Genomic DNA, 6783 nt, shown 5'->3' with positions numbered 1-6783 from the left:
TTATTTGTTTCCTTAGTTTGCTGGAAATATTTACACAAACTTGACATATTATATTTCTTTGGAAAGTTCCGTCCATAGTCTATCATTTAAAATTATTATGTGTTTATGTGAGATACGTTGTCAGAGAAATGTGTTCTAAAACATTAGTGACATCAAATTACTTATTTTATTTAGCAAGCCTGACCATGAGACCTGTTGTTAACGTAAAGCCAAGTTTTAAAGTTCAGTAATTATGATTTGTTCTTAGTAACTCCCCCCAAAAAAAAAAGGTGCGTAACTGGACTGTGACTTACCCTCAACTGTAACTTAATGGTTACTCAATCTTGTTGTAAAAGGCGAATTATGTTTAAAATATTCTTACTGCTAGAATGATTATTACAAATAATTCACTCAGAGAGACTTTCCTTTCATACTTAAGGAAACTTTAGATAATAACTAATCATGTGAATTTTTTAAAAGAAATCCAATTTGTCGCAAATGAAAAAAAATTGTCCATAGTCAGAAAAAAAATGCTCAGTTTGGAAACATTGACATCCAATAGTTCTAAGGTAGGTTCATGAACATACAACATTAAAACATAGAGCTTGATTTCCCCTTGTAGACAGAATACTGATAGTCCAATTTGTAGCTTTGCGTTAAAAAAACCAAAAAAAAACAAGTAGCAAACAAACAACTTCTTCTTACCTAGCGCTATCTAGTGTGTTAATGTTTTCTCGTTTATAAACGAGATCGTGGGAAGCTATAATATTATGGGATGTTCAATCGCCATATTGTTGTTGTAAAGTGTGGATATTGATGAATGACACATGATTTTGTTCACAAAGTGATCTACGTGTAAAAATTATAGCTCGAAGTGACGTCTCGTAACCATATATTTGTGAAGTTGTACTTACGATATTTGATCGGAATAACAGTTGCGCATTCATGCTGTAGATTTAATCTGGGTATTAAAAGTGTTATCAAGATTTATACTTTAAAGCTTTATAGTATAAGTTATAACGTAACAACAGAACACTAATGTTTCTGTTGTTATAGAGGAAGCGTGTGTTATTGTGTAGACCCTACTAAATAGTTGTATTAGCGATTTTATGCTATTAGTATTAGTATAACCTAGCTGAACAATATTGATATGACAAGTTAGGCCTAGTACGTAATTGTAATAATAGTATCAGTGACAAAAGTTATACTTAATTTGCGAGGAGTGTATAATACTAATACCATGTAACTGTAACTTGTAGCAAATGTAATAAGAGACGCAGTGAAACGCTGGCAAGTCGTTGGACAATTTAGTGAAACTATTAATAACTGTGATTTATCGTACTGTGTTTATCATTACCCATATTATTGATTACTTAGTGTTCTAGTGTTAGTACAACCGAGTTAAAATTATTTAGCGGAGGTGTGAAGGAAGACCTCAAAAGTTTAGGCCTAATGTAGGCTGAGCTTTCAGAAGGTGTTTTGTTAGAAATGTAAGTACTCGATATATTACTTTCATTATTATGAAGTGTGTATATATAATTTTTATTTAAATTTTGTTTATACGTGGGGGGAGGGGATTAAAATAATTTGAGATTTAACTGAACCTTTAAGAAAAAAATTTAATCCCTGAAAGTTTAAGTTCTTAAATTTTCTTTTAGACATAATTTTGGGGATCTTTTACTCAATTTTTAGGAGGTAAGTTTACACTGTAAAGAATTGTCATTGGTAATTAGATGTTTGTGATTTGTGGTGTTCTTATATGTATTTTCAAATTGTTTAACAAGCACCAAAAGCAAGTATTTGTTTTGTTATGCAACTTCAGTTGTTATTTGTTTATAAGAAAACGATGTTTAATGCTATAAAGTTTTTAAATTTTCTTTAGAATTTAAACACTTTAACTTCAATTATAAATTTTATCTTAAAATTTGGAGCAGTTAAATGCTACTTACCTTTTATTTATATTTTATATTAACTATTTTTGAAATATGGAATGAACTAACCAAACATTTTAAATTTGAACTCGAGAGTTTGGTTGTACTGGTATAATAGTCATTCATTTTATAGAAAATTGAAAAGGGTACAAGGTAAAAAAAAAAAAAAAAAAGCTTTGAGGAAAGATATAGCACGAACTGTTTCTTTAAAACTAAGCAGGTGCAACTCATAAGTTTATCTACTAAGAAGGAAAATACAGACTATAAGTAATAGGCTTGCACTTGTGATTGAAGGAATGTTTATATTATCTTAGATACTTGTAGTGGTAAAAGATAGTAAAAATAAATTATAATAGAAAGAAACTTAAGTGACATTTTTGTAAGTAAAATTAATATATATATATATATATAATAGACTGAGTTGCAACATTTTAAAAGTTGACCAAACAAGATAGCAGTTGACTGAGAATTTATGATAATCCTGTAATCCACAATCTGGCTTCTTCAGTAATATTAGCTGCAATTTCTGAAAGTTTTGTCCTACATCCACTTTAACTAAGTTGATGTTTTAGTATAACACTAGTTATTAGGTAAAAGGAAGCAAGTGAAAGATCTTTCTCCCAGATAGTTATTTATGTAACGTTGTAATACAAACACACTGCAAAACTAGACATTAGATTCCACATCATAAGATGTAAAATGTGGCTCTCTAAATTTCATGTAGTTTAGTTAATGGCTCAAAATTAGGGACAATGGCTGATAGCTCTAGTAATGTTGCCATAACTTGTTGGCAATCAATCCAAGAATGAAATAACAAGAACACTTGAGTTGTATTGATATTGATCAAAAATTTTTGCAGCTAAGATCATAAAATTGAATTTAAATATAATTAAAATATTGTTTTTTGTTTTCCTTTTCTGAGTCAATCCAGTTAAGAAAAGTGTTGAAATTATTTTTATTGCAAAAGTTGTATTGCATCATACTTGCAACCATGTAATTTGTGCTGTCCTTTTAAGCAGTTCGAGTGTTTGTAGTTTGTAACATAAATTGTAAGGGAGCTTTAAGAATTTATGTAAACTACAAGTTTTGATAAACTGTGTAGAATATCATTATTAAATGTCAGCATTTTATCAATTTCCCCATCAAATATTGCTCATTATCTCTAACCAAAACTGATCTGAGTTATTTTCTATCAGTCTGTGTTCATATTTCAGTGCCTGCTTGTGTGACTTATTTTTACAGTATCACAAGTGTTAGTTTGTTTTGTTTTTTTTTTTGCCTTTAAGTTCTGCAGTTGTGACCCAGTATACTATTTCTTTTCCTCTCAACATTGGTTTTTTTTTGGCATTAATGCTTAAAAGGCAGCAATAATCATTCAATGATGCAACCTAAAACCTTCCCTTTGGAAACTAGATTTTACAGTCCTCAGCTTTATTCCTGTTGTCATTGTTCTACTGTAATAAATTCTTATTAATTCATGGATTGGGTTTCCTGTATGGGTTGAATGTTACCATTTATAAATTCAAAAGTTTTTGCTTGAATGCTGTCCTTATGTTATATTTTGGGATCTTAGTAGTGATATTCTATATTTCTGGTTTGTTTCATTGATTTGGTTTAAAAAATTGAGTTTACCCCACTACTGTAATCTAGTGCTCTGTGTGATAATTTTTTTTATAGTAATTTGTTTTTTCTCTTTGGATGATACCCCTAAACAGTTTGAAGAGTCTCCTCTTGAGTTCTCTTCATTCTCTGGCTCAATTTATTGATTACAACTTTGTAATAGGGCCAGTGTTTAATCTGGCATATTACATTGTTTCATAGTACTTTTGCTGGTGCCTTGCATTTGTTTATATTATAGGTTCTTAAAACTGGAAATCATGTTGGATGTTGTGGTTTCATCGTTATGATTTTCTCTTGCAAGATCCTTGAGGCTCTTTTCAAAACATGGTATCAAACAAGCTATTGTAAAGATAAAATGTAAATTCATCTTTCCTTTTTGAACAATTTAATATATTTTACACTTAATCTTTGTACAGGATTTTACAATTATAAAGCAACTATACAAAAATAGATTTTGTATGTAATTTCATGTTATTGTAATTAAATGATATGGAATGTACATTTATAATCATGATTAATCTTGAGCCATGTTCTAACTAAATGCAGTTAAAATCCACAAAGCATAACTTTTCTATATTATTTAACTGTGTAAGAGCTATCTCATTCTGGAAGGGTATGAGGATAAAAATCAATAATGAATGTAGTGACTGTTGTCCATGAATTTGCACATGGCTGAATAGTTATACCAGTTATTTCATGTGAAGTACTAACACCTACAGGGTCTTCTCAAGCATATCAAGTGTTTGTTTCTATATAAAATAGGATTTGGGCCATCAGTGGCATACTAACTAATTTCTTTGAGTATAGTAAGCCTTTATAAACAGAATGCAGTGTCAATTTCAGAAAAGTGTAAGAGATGCAATGGCTTAAAAAGTGGATGACCTGAACAAGTTTTATCATTACAAAATAGAGACATAACTGCAGAAAGTGGTAGAGGATGATGTGCAATTTGTTTACCTTTTTATAGATTTATGAGTAAGATCTTGTCCATCCGAGAGAATCAGCAAGTGTTGTCTTTGGTTGAGTGTAGACTGAACTGTAATTTCTATTAATGTATATATATATACAGGGTGAGCCAAAAGTAGGTCGACAGCATTTGGAATAGGTTTATGTATCGGTTATATTAATGCAATTGTATATTATAACTATGTTGCAACTATATTATTTGTGTTATATAATTACAATTTTATAATTACATTTGTTTTAATTTAATCTGTTTTCTTTTTTTTTTTTAGATTGTTAATAAATAAATAAATGTTTTTTTACTGTCCACCTACTTTTGGCTCACCCTGTATATATATAGTACCTATAGGAAATGTTTTAAGTGAAGGTGGAATATGCATTTGATATTTGTGTATTGAGAAACGGAGAGAAAAAAAGTAAAATGTTCCTCTTGATAACCTCTGATACCAAAAGGCAGATAAAGTGCTGCACTATTCAGCTGCTGATTTGCTAAAAATATTTGACAAATATTTTGAGCTGATCTTGGAGTTTTTGATTTGCATTCATTAACAAGATAAATATGGTAAAGTTAAATTTTTATTCTCATTAATGAAATTACACACACTTTCCTTTACCTAAATTAATGATTAGTTCTATCTTCATTTCATCTGAATTCTGTACTTTATTGTAAAAGTCCTTTATTGTCATACCTTTTTACTGTGTCAAATAAAAGAAAAAATAATAAATACAATGCAGAGTTTGGGTAATGCTATAAAATAGTCTAGGGTCACTCTCCTGTGGCACTTTTTTATAAATTGCACTACACATAGTTTATCTAAATCTTCTATAATGATTAGATAATTATGCTGGTGTAGTGTTGGAACTCTTTGATTATATAGTCAAATTGTTATTGCAAGGAACAATATCAATTTTTACATAAACTACTAAAAAGGGTTAAACATGAAGAAACAAAACCTTCACTAATATGTTAATAATTTATTAAAAATGGTTTTGAGCATTTTTGAAGTATACACTGTTGTGAGCAGGACAAATGAGAAAGTATTTGGTCATACATAATTTTTTCTTACATGACTTTCTTTAGCTGTGAGATTGAGCTTGCTATCATAGAAAGATTAACTTCTAATTTGACTACTGTCACAATAATGCAAAACAACCTTTGCCACCTGAGGTGGTACTCCTGAATTATGGCTTTTATTTGACCATGAACTAAAATTATATAATGAAATAGATGCATGTAAAAGAAATGAGGTGTAATTAAAAATGGCAGTCTTGCTGTATTAAATGTTAGTTTAGTAATAGTTAAATTGTATTATTCCATTATTTATTAGATTGTGCCTGCTGTAAACCAGTGTACCCATTTTTTTTTTTTTTTCTTGTGATGTATCAGAACATAAAGAAAAGAAGTCTATTTTATCAATAGTTAATTTGTTATACTATTATTTATCATAGATTGTGCCTGCTGTAAACCAGCATACCAAGCTTTTCTCTTCTGATGTACCAGAACATGTATGGAGTCATGTGCTAATTGAAGTGGTAATTCACATTTCTAGTATGATCTAATTGCTTTAAAAAGACCTGAAAAAGAGTCAAATGTAAATGTAAAAAAACTGTAAGTTTTGATTACATGTATTTGCTTTTAAATGATATGGAAGTAGCCATGTGACAATTAACAAATGATAGTCTGTTGACTGTTAATATATATAATATAATATAAGCAAAACAAACTATATTAACTGGATTTATATGTAATATGAAACACCCACAAAGAAGTAAAAATGTAATTGTTTAAGTCTACTTTTTCTGTAACTGTTCTTTGCTTTTAGTTCATGCTATTGTAACATCCTTACTTCAGAAAAAGGTTATACAAGACTAAAAGAACTTAAGTTTTAAAGGATCATGTTAAGATTATAAGGCAATGCTAGAGTAATGTGTTAACATTGTAGGTCTATAAAACTGCATGCCTCATCTCAATGACCTCTAATTCTATTTAAGGTATTTGAGCTTACTGAACAAAACGAAATAAGATTGAGTTGTGTGCTAAAATTGGTCCTTAGTTTCTGGTTAAGTACAAAAATTTGTCAGCAAATGTAAGAATAATGTGATTTTTATTCTTATACAAACTAGACAAACATTTTTTACTTTAAATAAGAATTGGGTATGATTTAATGTTTATCAAATTAATAGGTGATTTTTAAAAATGTTTTCTCCAGTTTTTAATATTTGTTTGTCAAACTTTTTTGTGTTGAAACTGCTACATATGATAAAATTGTTAATGTAGTAGTTCAGTCAG

General features: G+C 29.2%; 1 protein-coding gene across 2 annotated transcripts in view; it reads left to right on the top strand.

The window, feature by feature from the left end:
• The first annotated feature begins 616 nt into the window (after positions 1–616).
• The window catches only part of LOC143245155 (uncharacterized), a 45621-nt gene continuing 39454 nt past the window's right edge, over positions 617–6783 (top strand). Inside the window, exons 1-3 of one of the 2 annotated variants that reach the window (XM_076491141.1) lie at positions 744–944; positions 1395–1469; positions 5943–6026. The gene's annotated coding sequence lies outside the window, so the exon portion shown is untranslated. Of the gene's footprint in view, positions 1470–5942; positions 6027–6783 lie in introns of both variants that reach the window. The other variant, XM_076491142.1, reaches the window with a different exon arrangement.

The sequence above is a fragment of the Tachypleus tridentatus genome, chromosome 2 (genome assembly GCF_004210375.1).
Source record: "Tachypleus tridentatus isolate NWPU-2018 chromosome 2, ASM421037v1, whole genome shotgun sequence".
In the NCBI taxonomy this organism is placed as follows: domain Eukaryota; kingdom Metazoa; phylum Arthropoda; class Merostomata; order Xiphosura; family Limulidae; genus Tachypleus; species Tachypleus tridentatus.
Note: the sequence above shows the minus strand (reverse complement) of the source record. Positions and strands in the feature narration are given on the sequence as shown.